Genomic DNA, 21,749 nt, shown 5'->3' on the forward strand with positions numbered 1-21,749 from the left:
CCGAACTCATTTTTTTCAAGGTTCACTATCAAGCTGGCTTCAGACAGCCGTATTAAATTGCCAATACACACCTCTGTGTTCGTCAGCCCTTTAGTCACTGAATTACTCATTCTGTATGATTGTTGTTCGCTAGGCTGGCCTATTGTAACAGGCATCACCCAACATCCCAGTTCTTTGCATCGCCTTGGGACAATCAAACACACGGATGCGAGTTGTTTAATTACTTCTGCTAAAGAGCCGCTTTGTTCGGAGATTAAGGGAGAGACCTTATCAGTAGACCTGGCCAAAACAATAGCCTTCTCCCATCTGATCGATCCCATAGTAATCTTTTCAAAATGGTTTTTTTCTCTTATCAGGGGGCCCCTAGCTTCATTGATTTTCACGCTAACACCGACTAGGTTTGTTAGCATATCAAAAGCCGGTGACCGTCTCAGTTTGCGTCAGTCATGATCAATAACATTCTTCCCCCTGGGGAGCCAGTAAACCTCTTTCATGATTCCACCAACTGTTTCCTCCAGCACCGCAGAATGTCCACCGGGGGGTACCTCGTGGGCCAGGTTAAAAATCTCATCCTCATAACTCTTTTGCACCACCCCCCCATTCCTCATCTGCGGGTACGGTACTTGGTTTCCCTTTCTTCCTTAGCACTTCCTCCTCTACACAATAGCCTACTAGTTCCCTTGTCAAGTCTGTGTCAGAGAGAGCTGTCTCTGCCAAAACCATGAGCCCCTCGTCTCGCTCCCGCGTCTGCACAAATTCTTTCCTGGTTACTGCTACATCTGTCTCAGCTCCCTCACTACTTCTTGTCTCACCACACTCCTTCTTTTCACTTTCTACCCCCGTCTCGTACAAGACTGGCAGAAACGTCTCAGCTAAATTTACCACCGCAGTCCTATGATGAACCTGTGAGTCCATGGGCGGGGCCTCACTGCTGGCAGGCTGACCTGTCAATCTCACTGCTTCGAACACGATTCCCCCGGCGAGGTCATTACCGAGCAAGACTTCCACACCTTTCATCGGTAATTCGGACCTCACCCCGATCGTGACTAGTCCAGAGACCAGGTTGCTTTGTAAGTGTATCTGGTGCAAAGGGACTGACTCTGTCCCTTCCCCAACACTTTTGACCTCTACCTCCCCAGTCTGGGTCTCTGAGCTAAACTCTAATACACTCTTCAGTATCAGTGACTGACACGCTCCCGTGTCTCTCCAGATCCGCACTGGAACTGGTTTTAACCCCTCCTTCACTGACACCAATCCGGCCGAGATAAACCTCTCGCGCCCTTCCTGAACTTTGGCAGACCTGTCCTGTCCTAGCGGTTCACTTAACGGCTCAATACAGCCATTCAAAATCGCTGTTTTCCCTTTTCCCGTCTCCTTCTTTGGGGCAAAGCACCTGGACGCAAAGTGTCCGACTTTCCCGCAATTATAACAGACGACCCCAGGAGACTTCCTACCAGACTGCTCCCGGTCTACCTTATCCTTCTCACTAGTCCCCGGCTTACTTTCTGACTTTTCCGGCGGACTCTCCCCGCCGTCCTGACTACCCTTCTGGTAGCCTTTACTCGGGGCAAACTTCATTTTATGCGTCAACACATACTCATCCGCTAACTTAGCAGTTGCAGCTAACGTGGCTGCCTCTTTCTCATCGAGGTAGGGTCTCATACCCTCAGGGACACAACCTTTAAACTGCTCAATCAGGATCAGCTGCAGCAGTCTGTCATAATCCCCCTCTACCCCCTTTGAGGCGCACTAACGCTCACAATATGTCTGCATCTCACGGGCAAACTCCAAATACGTGCGGTCCCACTGCTTCCTTGCATTCCGGAACCTCTGCCGGTATGCCTCCGGGACCAACTCATAAATCCTGAGGATGGCCTCTTTCACCACCTCATGCCTCTGGGCATCTTCCGCGGACAAAGCTGAGTAAGCTTCTTGGGCTTTCCCTTTCAGTACACTCTGAAGTAAAACAGCCCACTTATCCCTCGGCCAGTCCTGACTTGTAGTCACTTTTTCGAAATGGAGGAAGTACCGATCCACGTCGGTATCGTCAAATGGGGGAACCAGCCTAACCTCCTGGGTCGCCCGGAACCCTCCACCTTGGTTCGGCACGAGCCCCTGCTCTGCCCTTATCCTTAACTTCTCCAATTCGAATTCCCTTTCCCTCTGTTTCTCCTCTCTCTCCAACTGTCTGTCCCTCTCTTTCTCCTCCCGCTCCAACTGCCGAACCCGGAACTCGTGCTCGAGTCTCAGTTTTTCAAGCTGTACCTCTACCGCGTCTCCAGCAGGTTTTTCAATAGACACCACCCTCAGCTCGCCTTGGGGAAACACACCTTTAGATACATAGTGCTCTACGATAGCTCTGTGTATCTCCTCTCTCCTCATTGTCGACTTCCCCTTAGCAAGATTCAACCGTTTGGCCACAACTACCAATTCTGATTCCCTGGCATCCTCTAATGCCTCCAAGGTTGGCGCCTTTATAAATTCCTCAGCCTCCATTTCAGCTGTTTGTCTTTTCTTTCTTTCGGGAATCTTAACCCAATCAATTTACTCCGTCCCAAATTTAGCGTTCAAAATCGCGGACGAGAACCCTACTTATGTTACGTACCCCGTAACTGGGTTGCCAAACCAGCAGAAATGGATCACTCAGTTGGAGTCTGGATTACTAGAACTAAGAAAGTTTTATTAAAGAAACAAGCAACACAGTAATCGAAAGGATAATAAATGCAACAGTTCAGCAATGATAAACACACATGTGCACAGAATTAAGGTAACAGCATCAATCAAGCTCTATCGTTGTCTAGGGGTAAATAACCAATTTCAAAGTGACACAAAGTTCAGTCCAATTTAGTTCAGTTCGCAGTAATCGTTGCCATGGCGATGGACAACGTGGGGGGAGGGAGAGAGAGAACGAGAACGACTGATCATTCAGAACGGCTTCCACTCACAGACCGGCGATATTGCTCACAAGCAGCTTTCGGGCAGGTCCTTTGTGATGTCACCTGAGGTCACCGACTGTGACCCCTCCTCCAGATGTGGTTGATCCTCTGCAGTGAACCCAGCACCCAAGCAAGGGCGGACACACACCGGGTTCCCGCTGGTCGTACCTTTCCACCCTGTGCGTTTAAGGCTGATCCCCCAATCAACCGTCCAAGAGCTTCCCACCGACTCATGAGAGGCGCACCGCTTCCAGGGTCTCGTTACCTCGAGTGTCGTGTGTGTCCTGCCTTAGTGAACCTGTCCCTCACTTCAAACAGTTCAGGGTTCAAAGGGGGAGTTGCTCTAGACAGCTCTCTCTCCCGTCCCTTCATTACACATCTCCAGATCCCCTGTCCATCACTTCAAACAGTTCAGGGTTCAAAGGGGGAGCCGCTCCAGACAGCTCTCTCTCCCGTCCCTTCATTACACATCTCCAGATGCTGCTTCATTGTTCCTTATCTCTCCTTCCCCTGAGGACAGGTGGCAGACCAACTGCTGATGCCACTGATGCTAACCCAGGCCAGCAAACATCTTAATTTATGTGTATTCTCGTCACAAAATATACACACAGACTTGGCCTCCACCACAAGTCTGCAGCAGAGCATTCCACAGATTTACTACTCTCTGGCTAAAAGAATTCCTCCCTACTGCTGTTCTAAAGGGTTGCCCCTCAATTTTGAGGCCTTGCTCTCTAGTTCTGGAAATAGTTTCTTACTTCTGAGTAAATAGCAGAGAAAGAAAAAATGTAAGAAAAAAGTTAAATTTCATTTACTGTACAACACCAAAACAAAAACGAGTGAAAAAGGAAATGATACACAGGCACATTAAAGATTGCTCCTGCCCCACCAAACTCGTCTCTGCATACCTCGACACGGTTTTATCTCCCCTTGTTCAATCCCTTCCTACCTATGTTCGTGACACTTCTCACGCTCTTAAACGTTTTGATGATTTTAAATTCCCTGGCCCCCACCGCTTTATTTTCACCATGGATGTCCAGTCCCTATATACTTCCATCCCCCATCAGGAAGGTCTCAAAGCTCTCCGCTTCTTTTTGGATTCCAGACCTAATCAGTTCCCCTCTACCACCACTCTCCTCCATCTGGCGGAATTAATCCTTACTCTTAATAATTTCTCTTTTGGCTCCTCCCACTTCCTCCAAACTAAAGGTGTAGCTATGGGCACTCGTATGGGTCCGAGCTATGCCTGTCTTTTTGTTGGCTTTGTGGAACAATCTATGTTCCAAACCTATTCTAGTATCCGTCCCCCACTTCTCCTTCGCTATATCAACGACTGCATTCGCGCTGCTTCCTGCATGCATGCTGAGCTCGTTGACTTCATTAACTTTGCCTCCAACTTTCACCCTGCCCTCAAGTTTACCTGGTCCCTTTCCGACACCTCCCTCCCTCCCCTTTCTAGATCTTTCTGCCTCTATATCTGGAGACAGCTTATATACTGATGTCTACTATAAGCCTACTGACTCTCACAGCTATCTGGACTATTCCTCTTCTCACCCTGTCTCGTGCAAAAATGCCATCCTCTTCTCGCAATTCCCCTGTCTCCGCCACATCTGCTCTCAGGATGAGGCTTTTCATTCCAGGACGAGGGAGATGTCCTCCTTTTTTAAAGAATTGGGCTTCCCTTCCTCCACCATCAACTCTGCTCTCAAACGCATCTCCCCCATTTCACGCACATCTGCTCTCACTCCATCCTCCCGTCACCCAATAGGAATAGGGTTCCCCTTGTCCTCACCTACCACCCCACCAGCCTCCGGGTCCAACATATTATTCTCCGTAACTTCCGCCACCTCCAACGGGATCCCACCACTAAGCACATCTTTCCCTCTACCCCTCCCCCGCTTTCCACAAGGATCGCTCCCTACGTGACTCCCTTGTCCATTCGCTCCCCCCCATCCCTCCCCACTGATCTCCCTCCTGGCACTTATCCTTGTAAGCAGGACAAGTGCTACACATGCCCTTACACTTCCTCCCTTACCACCATTCAGGGCCCCAGACAGTCCTTCCAGGTGAGGCGACACTTCACCTGTGAGTCGGCTGGGGTGATATACTGCGTCTGGTGCTCCCGATGTGGCCTTCTATATATTGGCAAGACCCGATGCAGACTGGGAGATCGTCTTGCTGAACATCTACGCTCTGTCCGCCAGAGAAAGCAGAATCTCCCAGTGGCCGCACATTTTAATTCCACATCCCATTCCCATTCGGATGTGTCTATCCACAGCCTCCTCTACTGTAAAGATGAAGCCACACTCAGGTTGGAGGAACAACACCTTATATTCCGTCTGGGTAGCCTCCAACCTGATGGCATGAACATTGACTTCTCTAACTTCCGCTAATGTCCTACCCTGATCTGGCTTCTCACAATGCAACTCCAGTTTCCTCCTTCCTTGTAGAGAGCTAGATATATGGCACAGTGAAACCCCGCACCATCAGTTACACAGTGAAAAATTGCTTTGCATACCCTCGATACTGATCAATTCAGTGGAACAGTGCGTAGTCACACACGGGGGACTCAATAGCAGAACTCAGAATACAGTTACTGAGAGGTGTAGTGCATGCACGCTATACAATGAGGTAGATTATGAGATCAAGAGCCCATCATATTGTAAAGTGAACCACTCAATCGTCTCATGACAGTGGGGCAGAACTGCCTTTGAGCCTAGTGTTCCTGGTCACCTCACTATAGAAAGAGTGCAGAGGAGGGTTACAAGGATGTTGCCTGGATTGGAGGGTGTACCTTATGAGAATAGGTTGAGTGAACTTGGCCTTTTCTCCTTGGAGCAACAGAGGATGGTAGAGGTGTATAAGATGATGAGAGGCATTGATCATGTGGATAGCCAGAGTCTTTTTTCCCCAGGGCTGAAATGGCTAGCATGAGGGGGCATAGTTTAAGGTGCTTGGAAGTAGGTACCGAGGGGATGTCAGGGGTAAGTTTTTCACAGAGAGAGTGGTGAGTGCGTGGAATCCGCCACCAGCGACTGTGGTAGAGATGGATACAATAGGGTCTTTTAAGAGACTCCTAGACAGGTACATGGAGCTTAGAAAAATAGAGGGCTATGCAGTAAGGAAATTCTATGCAGTTTCTAGCTTATGTGGTTGGCACAACATTGTGGGTCGAAGGGCCTGTAATGTGCTGTAGATTTCTATGTTTATATTGCTTTCAGGCCTTTGCATCTCCTACAACACACAAAATTCTGGAGGAACTCAGCAGGTCAGGCAGCACCTATGGAATTCAACAGATAGTCTACTTTTCAGGCCGAGACCTTTTGCATCTTCTGCCCGATTAGGGGAAATAGGGGAGAAACATGTCCGGGATGGATGAGGTAGCGAGAAGGTTTAATCTTTCAGCCACTGATGAAGGGTCTCGACAAGATACGCCTACTCTTTATTTCTTTCCGTAGGTGTTACCTGACCAGCAGTTTGAGTGTGTCCAAACCTTTAACCGCCCATAAATTTCCATGGTACCTTCATTAATTTTTTTTTTAGCAACTATCTTCCTTTTACATCTTTCTGCCTCTTACAACTTTAATTATTTTTCATTTATTGCGAAATCCAATTCTGCCCTGCTGCTACTGATTTGGTCACTGCATTGACAGTGTTCAGGAAGCAATAGGCAATGTTTTAATCCAACTGGCAACATTACAAGCCTTTTCAATACATTAAAAATACTTCACTTCAGCTTGTCATGATGGATTAAATTTTTTTTACAATGCTCTTATTTTTCAATTGGAATGCACGTATTTTTTTTTCCTCTCTCTTTCCTTAAATGCTTGCCAGCATTACCTAACAGGAAGTACTCCACTTGAGAAACGCTGGAGACCCCCAGAAGTAGCGATAAGCACCGCAGAAATACATAAATACAAAATAAAAATGAACAAGGCAACATGTCTAACCGATTATGATAGAATCCCTAATTCGCCATCAGTACAAGCACAACAAGCCTCTATTAGCTGTTAGATGTTACAACTAACATCACCAGAAACGGGTCAGATAGCGAATCCTTCACTCATCGCTACGTAAATTTAAATAAATTCTAGCCCTCGCTTCCTCCCTTACCTGAATGAAAGAAAATACATACGTACAGAAACCCAAAACGACGCCAATTCTTCCATAAAGTCACTCACTCGAAGCGATCCCGGTGCTCACAGCAGCCACTGGACAGGGAAAGAAGCGACGGCGCCACCAGCAAACAGCAGCAATCGGAAAACAGGCCTACGGCTGTGCGGCCGGTGCGCCTGCGTGTCCTCACTCCGCCCAGGCAGGGGGACGGGGGCGGGGGAGGAGACGGGGACGGGGGCGGGACGGGGGCGGGGACGGGGGCGGGGCGGGGGCGGGGACGGGGCGGGGCGGGGGCGGGGACGGGCGGGGCGGGGGAGGAGACGGGGGCGGGGCGGGGGGGGAGGCGGCGTGCGTCCGCCCGCATCCCGCTTAGTGCCTCCACGCACTGAGCGGAGAGAGCGGGGGATTGCCGCGTTCGTGTCGCCCTCCTTCCTATCACTGAATGCCGGCCAAAACAAAATCAGCCGTGGTCTCCCGACCCTGACAACAATGCTTTGGACTGCAGAATAAAACTCCCAATTCGCGCACGTTGCCGCTCCGCTGGGGACCTTCTGTTACGGATCAGTAGTGCGTACGTGAGACGAGCTCTCAAAGAAACGGCATTTAAAGACATTTGGATGAGTAGGTGAATGGGAAAGAAAATTAGAGGGTTATGCGCCAAATACGGCTAGCTCAGCTGGGCACTATGGTCAGCAAGCCGTGTGAAGATTTTGACCTAAAATGTTGACTGCCCATTTCCCTCCATAGATGCTCCCTCACCTGCTGAATTCGTCCAGTGCTTCGTGTTTTGGTTAGCACGGACAAGCTGGGCTGAAGGGCCTGTCTCCATTCTGTATCACTCTATGATTGTGACTACATGTGCACTCATAATGAGCTTTCAAATGTTCTGACAAAGATCACCAACAATGACTTTCCTTTTTCATAGATGCTATCTGACCTGCTGAGTATTTCCATAGTGCTGGGTTTTTATATCAGATTTCCAGTACGTGACTTTCTTTTTTTTTGAAATTTTTCATTCCTCAAACTCTGAGGGCTGAGTGTATTTTTCCTCAACCTCTCTCTCTGCAATGTTCATTCAGCATCAAACAAGATCCCAGATATCCCACCTCTCCCAGAAGTTCCGGGAGTCTCCCGCATATCGATAGTGGCTCCCTGACGCCTGGAAATTATATACAATATCCCGGAAATAGATTTTTTTGAGAGGGAGAGCGAGCATCCTGGTTGGTCTCTCTTTGTGCTAAGAGTGGGCCCCAACCACCTTTCATAGTACTTTCATAGTGAACAGTAGAGCCCTGGGGAGTGTTATAGCACAGATGGACTTTGGAGTACAAGTACATAAAAAAACTAGGGGGCATTGGATTAAGTGAGGGGGAAAGACTTAAAAGAGACCTGAGGCCAACTTCTTCACACAGAAGATTGTGTATACACAAAATGAACTGCCCGAAGAGGTGATTGAGACAAGTGTAAGAACAACATTTAAAAGTACCTGAACAGTTATAAAGAAAGGAAAGATTTAGAAGGATATTGGCCAAATGTGGGCAAATTGGGAGTAACTTAGATGGTATCTTGGTCAGCATGGATGAGTTGAACTGAAGGAACACACATAACCCGACGAAGGGTCTCGGCCTGGAATGTCGACTGTACCTCTTCCTAGGGATGCTGCCTGGCCTGTTGCGTTCACTTTTATGTGTGTTGCTTGAAATTCCAGCATCTGCAGATTTCCTCGTGTTTGCATCGAACTGAATGGCCTGCTTCTGTGCTGTATAACTCTATGTCACTTTCTTTATCTCAAAAGATTGGAAGTACATTTATTATCAAAGTATGTATGCAGTATACATCCCTGAGATTCGTCTTTCCCACAGGCAGCCACAAAAAGAAACCATGGAACCCATTCAAATCCCCCTCTGCCCATGTGAAAAATAATGAGCAAAAAATACAATAGAAAACACAAAATTGAAAAGAGTCCAGGCATAATTCAGTTCAGCTCAGTATTCGCAATCTGCAAACTGCGTCGATTAAACCTTGCCCAAGAACTCCGGCACCATCTTCCGACAGCATCAAGGGAGAGAGTTAGACCATCCGAGCGCAGGGACCTTCCTTCCCTAACGGCGAGTGAGAGAAAGATCGAGACCATCACATGCAGACACCTTCCTCCAGCAGCAGTGAGTGAGAGGAGGGAGAACAGCTCTGAACACCCTCACGCCTTCTGCATCACCACAGTGATCTCAGTCTCACACGGTGCCTTAATCAGCAAGAAATAGAGTTGATCAAGGGCTTGCACCTCGTCCCCAGGGTCCTCAGCCTTGAGGCCGCACACTTCGTTCGAAGCCTCCCAGAACACCCTCAGAGACGGCAAAGTGCCAGCCAACAGTACCAGGATCACATTTGAAAGAGAGAAAAAAAGTAGTTTTGTGAACTGTCCGGTGGATGTTGCCTTTGGTCATGTTGTTCGCTGGTGCTATCTTCTTCAGCTGCCATCTTTTAGCAAAGGTGAACATCAATGAGCACTGGAAATGGACAGAAAATGTTAAAAAAAAAACATAGCGGAAATTGATTTGGTTAAATTAGACCTCCACAAAAATTGCCGTAAGTTTTACATGGCCGCCCTTTCATGTAAATGGTAATTTATTACACACCCATTGCAACAGCTTGAAAAAGAGACTGCAGTACCTACTCATTCTGGGTTCTTTCTTTTCTGGTCCTGATGAAGGATCTCGCCCTGAAACCTCAACTGTTTATTCATTTCCCTAGGTGCTGCCCAATCTGCTAAGTTCCTCCAGCATTTTGTGTGTATTGCTCTGGATTTCCAGCATCTGTAGAGTCTATTGTGTTGAAGAAACTGCAGATACTATTACTGTGGTTTAAAAAGGAAACGAACTGCTAGACAAACTGCATAGCCAAAAGCAGCAGGACCTGGACAATATCCAGGCTTGGGCTGACAAGTGGCAAGTAACATTCAAGCCACACAAGTGCCAGGCAATGAGCATCTCCAACAAGAGAGGCTCTAACCATCGTCCCTTGATATTCAGTGGCATCATCATCACTGAATCCTCTACTATCAACATCCTGGGGTTTACCATTGACAAGAAGCTGAGCTGGTCTAGCCATATAAACACCGTGGCTACCAAAGCAGATCAAAAGCTAGGAATCCTGTAGTGTGTAACTCACCTCCTGACTCCCCAAAGCCTGTCCACCATCTACAAGGCTCAGGTCAGGAGTGTAATGGAATACTCACCACTAGCCTGGATGAATGCAGCTCTATCAACACTCAAGAAGCTTGACACCAACCTGTACGAGGCAGCCCCCTTGATTGGTACCCCTTCCACAAGCATCCAATCCCTCCACCATCAACAAACAGTTGCAGTGGTATCTACAAGATACACTGCAACAACACACCAAAGTTCCTAAGGCATCAGCTTCCAGACCCACGACCACTATCATCTAGAAGGGCGAGAACAGCAGATACCTGGGAACACCACCACTTGGAAATCCCCCTCCAAATCTCTCACCATCCTGACATGGAAACATATCTCCATTCCTTCATTGTTGCTGGGTCAAAATCATGGAATTCTCTTCCTAACAGCACTGTGGGTGTACCTACACCTCTTCTCAAGAAGGCTGCTCATCACCACCTTCTTAAGGACAACTAGGGATGGGCAATAAATACTGGCTTAGTTGGAGATGCCCACATCCCATAAATCAATACATTAAAAAAAGCTGAACAGGTAAAGGGATAGTGGACATTTCAGGAAAACAACCTCCATCATGACTACAATTACAGAGGGGAGGTAGCCAGTACATAGAGGTGAAGAGAAAGCAGAGACAAGCAGACTACAGGTGGAAACTCGTGAGGAGGGTGATAGTCAGCAGATAGAGCCAGATAGGGCAGGAATAGAGCTGGGAGACCATGCCTGGTGGATGATAGGTAGAGGTAAAGGGGGAGAAATAGAGAACAAATAGTCTGTTATTGCTACAGATGCAAAACTGGTAAGCAGATCATAGACTTATTCTTAAAACAATTAATTTCTGCAGGAACACAGGGAGGTAGAACAGTATTGTGAACATATTTGACCACTAGAGGAAATGTGGCACTAATGGAAAGCCTGTTGAGTACAAATGGCCTTTGAAGGGATGCGATATTGATTGGTAAATTAAAGAGATACTAGAAATGTAGTGGTAATTGGAGATAGTATAGTCAGGGGAATAGACAGACAGAGTGTCCCGAAGGCTGTCTTGCCTGCTTTGGTGCCCGGGTTCGGGACATCTTATCTGAGCTACAGAGGAATTTGCAGTGGGAGGGGAAAGATCCTATTGCCATAGTCCATCTGGGTATCAACATTGATAAAACAAGGAAAGAGGTTCTGCTGAGGGAATTTGAACAGCTAGGGGCTAAATTAAAATGCTAAACCAAAAAGGTGGTAATCTGGATTACTACCTGAGCGATGTGCAAATTGGCATCGGGTAAAGAAGATTAGAGAGTTAAAAGTACGGCTCAAGGACTGGTGTGGGAGAAGTGGGTTTGAATTCATGAGAAATTGGCAGCAGTACTGGGGAAGAGAGAGCTGTACCAGTGGGACAGTCTCCACTTGAACCGTGATGGGACCTGGATCCTAGTGTATTGCATAACCAGGGCTGTGGATAGGGCTTTATTCTAAATAGTAGGGGGTGGGTTCAACAGATTGGAGAAGTATGGATAAAGTAATAAAGAGGAGTGTGGATAAAGATAAAGAAAAAGCAAAAGATAAAAAAGAGAAAAGTAAGAGTGGAGTGAAGAAAAGTCGAGTGTAAAAGAGTAAAAGATTGCAAGATTTTAAAAGCACAATGAGTGTAAGGGCACTTTATTTGCATGCTTGTAGTATTCGAAACAAAGTCAGTGAACTTGTGCCACAAATCAGTGCAAAGGGGTATGATTTAATGCCCATTACAGAGATGTGGTTGCAGGCTGGAGAGCATTGGGAATTAAATATTTAAGGAAATCAGGTAATACGGAAGGATAGGCAGGAAGGTAAGGGAGGTGGGGTAGCACTCTTAATTAAAGATAACATCAAGGTAATAGTGAGAGATGATATTAGATCTAAGGAGCAGAATGTTGAATCCATCTGGGTAGAGATTAGGAATAGCAAAGGGAAAAAAATCACGGGTGGGAGTTGTCTATTTGGCCATCGCATAATAACATTGCAGTGTCACAGGCAATAAACAGAGACATATCGTTGGCATATAAGAATGAAACAGCAGTTATTCTGTAGCAGTTATCAGGTCCAATGTTATTTGTCATATACATTAATGATCTGGATGACGGGGTGGTAAATTGGATGAGTAAGTATGCAGATGACACTAAGATAGGTGGAGTTGTGGATAATGAAGTAGGTTTTCAAAGCTTGCAGAGAGATTTAGGCCAGTTAGAAGAGTGGGCTGAAAGATGGCAGATGGAGTTTAATGCTGATAAATGGGAGATGCTACACTTTGGTAGGACTAATCAAAATAGGACATACATGGTAAATGGTAGGGCATTGAAGAATGCAGTAGAACAGAGGGATCTAGGAATAATGGTGCATAGTTCCCTGAAGGTGGAATCTCATGTGGATAGGGTGGTGAAGAAAGCTTTTGGTATGCTGGCCTTTATAAATCAGAGCATTGAGTATAGGAGTTGGGATGTAATGTTGAAACCGTACAAGGCATTGGTGAGGCCAAATTTGGAGGATTGTGTGCAGTTCTGGTCACTGAATTATAGGAAAGATGTCAACAAAATACAGAGAGTACAGAGAAGGGTTACTAGAATGTTACCTGGGTTTCATCACCTAAGATACAGAGAAAGGTTGAACAAGTTGGGTCTTTATTCTTTGGAATGTAGAAGGTTGAGGGGGGACTTGATAGAGGCATTTAAAATGATAAGAAGGATAGATAGAGTTGACGTGGATAGGCTTTTTCCATTGAGAGTGGGGGAGATTCAAACAAGAAGACATGAGTTGAGAGTTAAAGGGCAAAAGTTTAGGGGTAACATGAGGGGGAACTTCTTTACTCAGAGAGTGGTAACTGTGTGGAACGAGCTTCCAGCAGAAGTGGTTGAGGCAGGTTCGATGTTGTCATTTAAAGTTAAACTGGACAGCTATATATATGGACAGGAAAGGAATGGAGGGTTATGGGCTGAGTGCAGGTCGGTGGGACTAGGCGAGAGTAAGAGTTCGGCACAGACTAGAAGGGCTGAGATGGCCTGTTTCTGTGCTGTAATTGTTATATGGTTATATGGTTATCATGGAGGTCTTTAACTTGCACACAGATTGAGTGAATCAAGTTGGTCAAGGCAGTCTTGAGGAGGACTTCTCAGAATGCATCCATGATGGCTTTCTTGAACAGCATGTTACTGAATCTACAAGGGAACATGCTATCTTAGATCTGATCCTGTACAAAGAGACAGGTACAATTAGTGATATTGTAGCTAGGGATCCTCTTGGAAAGAGTGATCACAGTATGATTGAGTTTCTCATACAAGTGGAGGGTGCAATAGCTCGATCTAAAAAATGTGTATCATGCCTAAACAATGGAGATTACAATGGGATGAGGGAGGATTTGGCTAGTGTAGACTGAGAACACAGGCAATATGGTGGGATGGTGCTCAACAAAAGTATATCCAGTTAAAAGCAAGAACAGTAAGGGTGGGGAGAGCCAGCCTTGGATAACTAAGGAAATAAAAGAAGGCATCAAACTAAAGGCTCATGAGTACAAAGTCACCAAGTTTAGTGGGAAACTGAAAGACTGGGAAAACTTTAAAAAGCAACAAAGAACCACTAAGCAAGCAATAAAGAAAAGGAAGCTGGATTATGAAAGTAAACTAAAACAAAATATAAAAACCGATAGTAAAAGTTTTTATAATTATATAAAGCAGAAAATGGTGGCTAAAGTGAATGTAGGTCCCTTGGATGATGAGAAGGGGGAATTAATATTGGATAATAAGGAAATGGCAGAGGCTTTAAAGGACTAATTGTGTCAGTCTTCATGGTTAAGGACATGTCTAACATGCCAAAGAGAGATGTTATGGATGCGATGAGAGGTGAGGACCTTGATACAATAGCTATCACTAAAGAGCAAACTTGTGGGCCTGAAAATAGATAAGTCCCCTGGTCGTGATGGAATGCATCCCAGGGTACTGAAAGAAATAGCAGAAGTTATAGTAGAGGCTTTGGTGATGATTTACCAAAATTCTCTGGACTCTTGGCAGGTCCCGGCCAATTGGAAGATGGCAAATGTCACGTCAAGTCAGTACCTCCAGTTGAACTCTGTCTTTTTGTGTGTTTCCCACTAGCTGTCAGTCTGTGGTTTTGTATTGCCATGTGCTCCTGTCCCCACTCCCGCTCTACTCCGGCCCCTGTATTACTGAGTACTCCGTCTCTCACCTGCTTCTCATTATTACCTGTATTGCTGCCCCCTGTGTCTCATTGTGCTCCACCTATCATCACCCTCTCTGTTTATTGCTCAGTGTATTTCAGTCTTGTGTTTTCACCTGTTTGTTGCTAGATTGTGCCAGTGAATTTTCCTGACCCTATTCATCTGAATTTTGACTCTGCCTGTTTCCTGATTCTGGTTTTTGGATTTCTCTGGATGTCTTGATCTCTGCCTGAACTTTGATGCTGACTTTGTTTGCACCTTGGGATTTGTTACTCAATTAATATCACTGTGTGCACAGTACTGGGTCTGCAGTTGGATCCCTGCTCCAGTGTCCTGACATGCCACTGTTCAAAAAAAGTATGTAGGCAAAAAGTAGGTAATTATAGGCCAGTTAGTTTAACAACAGTAGTTGGGAAAATGCTTGAAGCTATCACTAAAGAAGGAATAGTGAGGCATCTGGAAAGAAATAGATCCATCAGGTAGATTCAACATGGATTCAGCAAAGGTAGGTCCTGTTTGACAAACCTACTGGAGTTCTTTGAGGCTATAAAGAGCACAGTGGATAGATGTTATTTACTTGGATTTCCAGAAGGCTTTCGATAAGGTGCTGTATAAAAGACTCATCCATAAGAAAAAGATGCATAGAGTTGGGATGATGTATTAGCATGGATACAAGATTTGTTAACTAATAGAAAACAGAGTTGGGATACATGGGTGTTTCTCGGGTTGGCAATCAGTGGTGAGCGGTGTGCTGCAGGGGTCGGTGCTGGGTTTGCAACTGTTCACAATATACATTCCCAATATCTAAGTTTGCTGATGATACTAAACTGAGTGGAAAAGCAAATTGTGCAGAGGATACAGAGTCTGCAGAGAGATATAGATAGGTTAAGTGAGTGGGCAAGGGTCTGGCAGATGGAGTACAATGTTGGTAAATGCAAGTTCATCCACTTTGGAAGGAAAATTGAAAGAGCAGATTATTATTTAAATGATGAAAAAAAAATTGCAGCATGCTCCTGTGCAGAGGGACTTGGGAGTGCTTGTGTATGAATCACAACAGGTTGGTTTGCAGGTGCAGCAGGTTATCAAGAAGGCAAATGGCCTTCATTGCCATTAGAGGGAGTGAATTTAAGAGCAGGGTTCTTTATGCTGCAACTACATAGGGTCCTGGTGAGGCCACACGTCAAGTACTGCATGCAGTGCTGGTCTCCTTACTGGCTTTGAAGGTGGTGCAGAAGAGTTTCACCAAGTTGATTCCAGAGATGAGGGGGTTAGACTATGAGGAGAGATTTAGTGGCCTGGAACTGTACTTGCTGGAATTCAGAAGAATAAGAGGAAATATCTATCCCTTTCACAATTTTATATATTCCTATAAGATTTCCTCTTATTCTCATAGCCTCAAGACTCAGAGGAGTAGACTTAGGACCAAGATGAGGAGGAGCTGCTTTTCCCAGACAGTGGTGAATCTGTGGAATTCTCTGCCCAATGAAGCAGTGGTGGCTGGTTCAATAAATATATTTAAAACAAAGTTGGATAGATTTAGCATAGTAAGCAAATTAAGGGTTATGGAGAAAAAGTAGGTAGGCAGAGATGAGTCCATGGCCAGATCAGCCATGATCTTATTGAATGGTGGAGCAGGCTCGATGGGCCAGATGGTCACTCCTGCTCCTATTTCTTATGTTCTTATGTTCTTGTTTTGTATTAATCATATACTGACCAGGGAGGGAACTCATCTCAGTTTTATCCAGAAGTAAATATTGTATTTTTGTAGGTTAGTGACAAAAATGCTCAACTATGATCTGTAATCTTAGAACCGAACAATGCAAGTCACAACTGGCTAAGCTTGGGGCATAATAATCTCTAAATGAGTTATGATTTTAAGTCCTCCAGAACTGTATCTAAATGATTTCCTTGCACAAGCTTGAATAAACCAATGAAAAGGAATTACTGCAATCAAAGGAAAAATAATGCAGGCAGCTTCTGAGTTGCTGTGTATGTGTGGAGGGGATGGGGTATGGTGAGGTGTGTTACTAGGAAATGGCTCATATTATGATCTTCCACATGCAGCAATTAATGCAAGATGCAGAAAATTACTTTACATTGATTTATTTACATTTTCTTACACCAATTCCATGAGAACAAGTTTTATTCCACACATCAGATTTGTGGGCAGTGGTTTGTGAATTTTGTAAGGGCAATTTTCATAAGCCAGATAGCCTTATCCCAAAATAAAATATCCAAAACAGTCTTCAGGATGCTAATACTCTTTTCTGCACAGCTTCTGATTTCCTAATTCAGGAAACTGAGGACGGCCCCTGCATTTCAAACCTAGAAGCATTAGCTTGTGTGTGGAGTAGCCACTTAAGCATGCAGTGATCTTTTTTCCTTTTTCCTTTTTCCTTTTTTTTATTGAAAGGAGCTAGAAAAAAAAACAAAGAAACGAGCACACAAGTTTTTCAAGCGGTGATCGAGGATTATTGAAGGATAAAGCAACATTTAAAAGGCATTTACACAAGCACGTGAAATGGAGGGATAAACATCTGCCATGAGCGGCAGATGCAATTAGTTTAAATCATCTTCATGGTCAGTACAGAAATCGTGAGATGAAGGACCTACTCAGTCTAACACTGTTCTATGTTTTTTTATTGCATTGAAGATGGGAGCACAGGAATGGGAATGCAACACTTCAGAGTCAATATGCTGAGTCCACAGCTGGAACCCATTATCTAAAATGGAAGCTTAGCTTTCCAGCCAGACAACAGCTTCAGACACGATTGTTGGCATTATGCAGACAAGATGTCCAGTCATGGTCCAGTAGTTACTCCATGAGATCCTGGTACTCTTTTTGCAGAAGTGATTGACACAGTTTCAGACTTGGGGGAAGGTTTGACTGCTACATGAAAATTCTGGTCAGCTAGAAGATTTAAAAATGTTGAAAATGGCAGCAAATATCTATGCACTCACAGCAGGAAAATTAAATACCTGTCAGAAAAGGCATTCAAGTGTATACGAAGAAGTGGGTACATGGTATTAAGATAAAGAATAAGCCATGATTGAATGACAGAACAGTCCCCCCCCATTCCTATTTTTCTATGTTGCAATTCACCTAATTTTCATAGTGTTTAGCAAAATGTCAGATTAGATTGAGGGCAAGCTGCTCAGGAGGATTTGATTATTACTGATGTAACCTGTTGAATTTCATCTTCCATTATAAGGCATATCAAAGAAAAAACTGGAAAGAAAAATAAGCAAGCTCTCCCGTGTAGAGAGGGAACTAGAGTCAACATTTCTGGACAGTGAGAAATCAGAAAAGTTGTTAGGCAACTCTGACACCTGCTTTGTTGATGTAGTGGAAATTTTTACTGCCAACATGCAGAGGAATCCTTATACAATGGAAGCTTTCTTTCAGCAGTTTACTCATACTGAAGGAATGGGTTTCATAGCAATTTTTAATGAACTGTAACTTATAAATATGTGCCCAGAACAAGCGAGTTGTATGTTACGGGCGAAAGAGTTATTCTTTAATTACTGGAACCTAAACTAATGATTTTATGAACTAAAAATCAAATAATTTTCCCCTTTCAGGAGATGATAGAAACAGATATCTGGGGCATATGTGATAAATGTGGGAGGCCCACAGGATAAGTTGAGGAAATTCTAAGACCATACTGAATCCGTAGTTTATAGTAAGAGCACAAAAGCAAGAAAGCTACAATAGAGTACTAGTTATAATTGAGCTGCATCATTGTGGGTATTTCTAGGTATTATGATTAAAAATATATAAAGATTTAAAGACCTTTTAATGATTTGGACAGAAACGTAAGACTTCCTCTGTGAGAAGAGGGAATGTTTGTATTGGACAAATGTATATTAAGGGTAGAATTTGTTGAGGTATTCCTAACCAGAAGAGTTCTGTGTAGTGAATACAAGGTGGCCTCTTGAATCTGCAAAATTCCTTATAACATTTTAAACTGAAAATTGTCAGTCAAGCCAGGGAACTGTGTATGGGTTACAAAAGTAAATTTTCCAATTTGTCAGTTGTAATACTATATGTATCTCTTTTACTATTAAGGTAGCAGGGAACCTTACCTGTTGATATAATCATTGATTAATGAGATCTGGGGGTAGTGAAATCAATGGTCAAAAAATAATGCGAAGCTGTTGTGATCAGTTTAAATCTTGTACTGTTCAACAAGTAAGGCTTACAGGATAAAACTTCCAACCATCAGAAGTAACAGAGAGCAGGAGACAGATGCCGGAGAATTCTTGTTTAAGACTTAACAAAATTCTATCTTGAAGGTAACCACAAGGTATTTAGAATAAGGCTCTGCTGAGTCAGATTTCCTGCTCTCACAATGCATTATTGGAGTAAATTTTAATGAAGAAGTTGATTCATATTTACTATATGTAACCGGCAGCAATGAATATCAATCGAGTCAGGTTATATAAAAACAACCAAACATTTATTAAACACTGATAAACAACAAAAAACAAACAAAAACCTTAACCGGAAGTTAACCACTATGTGGCCGTTCAACAAATCCCCACTCGGTACTGGTTCTTAAAGCGATAAATGCGAAAACAGTTCTTAAAGCGGTAAAGTCAAATCCAGTTCTTAAAATGGTAAATTTGAAAGTCCAACAGATTTGTACATTCAATTGGGAGAGACTTCTCTGGAGAAGGATTTCTTCATAGACGTGACTTTCCTGCTGGTTCTGTCCAAAGAATTCACGATGAAGGAAATAAATGGCTTAAAATCAACTGACCTTTATTTCTGGAGAGCAAACCTTGCATGAACTTCCTTGTTCTTTTGGCAGGAGTTATTTCGATGCAGGTCGCTACTTCTTCAACAAAGACTCAATAAGGTCGATCCTTTGTTAAACTGCGGAACATTACCAACTTTTCTTAATCCTTCAGATCCTGTACTTCAATAAAGTCTTCACTCTCCAATACTACGGAAAAGGTACATTCAATTTGGAGAGACTTCTCTGGAGAAGGATTTCTTAATAGACGCAACTTTCCTGCTGGTTCTGTCCAAAGGATTCACGATGAAGGAAATAAACGGCTTAAAAACAACTGACTTTTACTTCTAGAGAGCAAACCTTGCATGAACTTCCTTTCTCTTTTGGCAGGAGTTATTTCGATGCAGGTCGCTACTTCTTCAACAAAGACTCAATAAGGTCGATCCTTTGTTAAACTGCGGAACATTACCAACTTTTCTTCATCCTTCAGATCCTGTACTTCAATAAAGTCTTCACTCTCCAATACTACTGAAAAGGTACATCAGCAAATCTGACAGAAATGGGTAAACTGCCAGTCCAGCACTATCGTACCTTACAATAGAACGTAAAACTCCGTTTTAAAAATGAAACTGCGTCATAAAGCAAATATGCAACGGAATGGAGATGCTGACTAACGTTCTAGCTGGAAAAACTAACTGCGTCAACAGGAGTCTTCCCTTTTATACCCGTGGTGAACATATCATCAAGTGACATCACATCAGCGGGAAAATTACATCAGGTGACCTCCAAAAGACCATTATATCATTCTCACAAGAAAGTCACAAGATCTCCTTGAGGTATGTAAGATTACAAGTGAACATTGAGCTCTTTCAAACAGATGGTGAAGGGTGTAGAGGGTACGATTCTAAGACCATAGAAGGGAAGTTGTCAGCATAAAGTGATGAGGAGGAGGGGCGGCAGAGACAGACAGGAGATGGGTGCAACTAGTTGAGGAGTTCAATGATGGGCTGGGATGGAAGTGGAAGGCCATGTCTGGTGGGTGATAGGTAGAGATAAGCAAAGGAACAGGAAAGAAAAGGCAGATTGAATCATTTTAGGGAAGAGAACAGTGGATATAAAAACAGAGGCTGGAAGAACAACACCTGATATTCTGCTAAGTGGTTTACTGTATAACCTAATGATAGGAACATTAAACTTTCCAATTTCAGGTAAACTTTCTCTCTGCTGATCCACATCGGTTTTCCCAATACATCATCTTCCCCCAAACAGCCCCAGTTTAGTTACCTTCCCCCACCTCATTTTGTCTGTCCATCATCGCTAACTTATCACAATCCAACTATCTCCTTCATTACTTGTGTGAGGCTTCCTCATTCTCTCTGTATCACCTTCTACCCTCTCTCTCCCCACCTTTCTTTATCCCTCCCCTGCCCACACAGCTTCCCCATTCTCCTTTGCCTCCCCGCCCCTTCCCTCTACACACATCTCCCCATTCACTCTCCTCCCCAGTTTCTTCACCCTCACCATATTATCACGATAGCAGGACATTTTAAAAAAAAGTCTTGATTCCTGTGAGGATATTACCTTCTAGTAATTTCTGCATGAAAGCAAAGAACCATAGTTCTCTTACAATTTGTTTATTCTACTGATCTTATCCTGATCTTTAAATACCCCATTAAATATGCTATTTATGGAATCACAGGCCTGTTGTTAATATTATCAAGTTAGTTTCTTTTTATTTCTTTGCATGATCAGTCCGTTCACATTTGACAGTATTTTCATGCTGCAGTTCATACAGCAGTACTTATTCCAGACACTGGTAAGAGAAAATGGAATAATTTCTGAAAAATTATATACTTATTTCAGTTGGAGTATTTACATAGCTGTTAATGTGTTTCACAAGAACAATAGCTTTGCTCCACTAAAACGGTCCAAAGTTCAAAGTAAAATCTTTATCAGAGTACATACATGTCATCACATACAACCCTGAGATTCTTTTTCCTGTGGGCATATTTAGCAAATCTGTAGAACAGTAACTGTATACAAGATCAATGAACAAAAAACTGTGCAAATGCTTATATAAATAAATAGCAATAAATAATTGGAATGGTACCGGAGGATTGGAGGGAGGCGAATTTTCTTCCCTTGTTCAAAAAAGGTAGTAGGGATAGTCCAGGTAATTATAGACCAGTGAGCCTTACGTCTGTGGTGGGAAAGCTGTTGGAAAAGATTCTTAGAGTTAGGATCTATAGGCATTTAGAGAATCATGGTCTGATCAGGGACAATCAGCATGGCTTTGTGAAGGGCAGATCGTGTCTAACAAGCCTGATAGAGTTCTTTGAGGAGGTGACCAGGCATATAGATGAGGGTAGTGCAGTGGATTTGATCTATATGGATTTTAGTAAGGCATTTGACAAGGTTCCACACGGTAGGCTTATTCAGAAAGTTAGAAGGCATGGGATCCAGGGAAGTTTGGCCAGGTGGATTCAGAATTGGCTTGTCTGCAGAAGGCAGAGGGTGGTGGCGGAGGGAGTACATTCAGATTGGAGGATTCTGACTAGTGGTGTCCCACAAGGATCTG

The 21,749-nt window shown here is 44.0% G+C and overlaps 1 protein-coding gene across 3 annotated transcripts in view; it reads right to left on the bottom strand.

The window, feature by feature from the left end:
- Positions 1 to 7,248, bottom strand: part of b4galt4 (UDP-Gal:betaGlcNAc beta 1,4- galactosyltransferase, polypeptide 4) — a 42,002-nt gene extending 34,754 nt beyond the window's left edge. The window contains exon 1 of one of the 3 annotated variants that reach the window (XM_072260630.1): positions 7,115 to 7,248. The gene's annotated coding sequence lies outside the window, so the exon portion shown is untranslated. Of the gene's footprint in view, positions 1 to 7,046 lie in introns of all 3 variants that reach the window. The other 2 variants (XM_072260627.1, XM_072260628.1) reach the window with 2 other exon arrangements.
- Positions 7,249 to 21,749: the final 14,501 nt, after the last annotated feature.

This window comes from Mobula birostris, chromosome 6, assembly GCF_030028105.1.
Source record: "Mobula birostris isolate sMobBir1 chromosome 6, sMobBir1.hap1, whole genome shotgun sequence".
Taxonomy (NCBI): Eukaryota; Metazoa; Chordata; class Chondrichthyes; order Myliobatiformes; family Myliobatidae; genus Mobula; species Mobula birostris.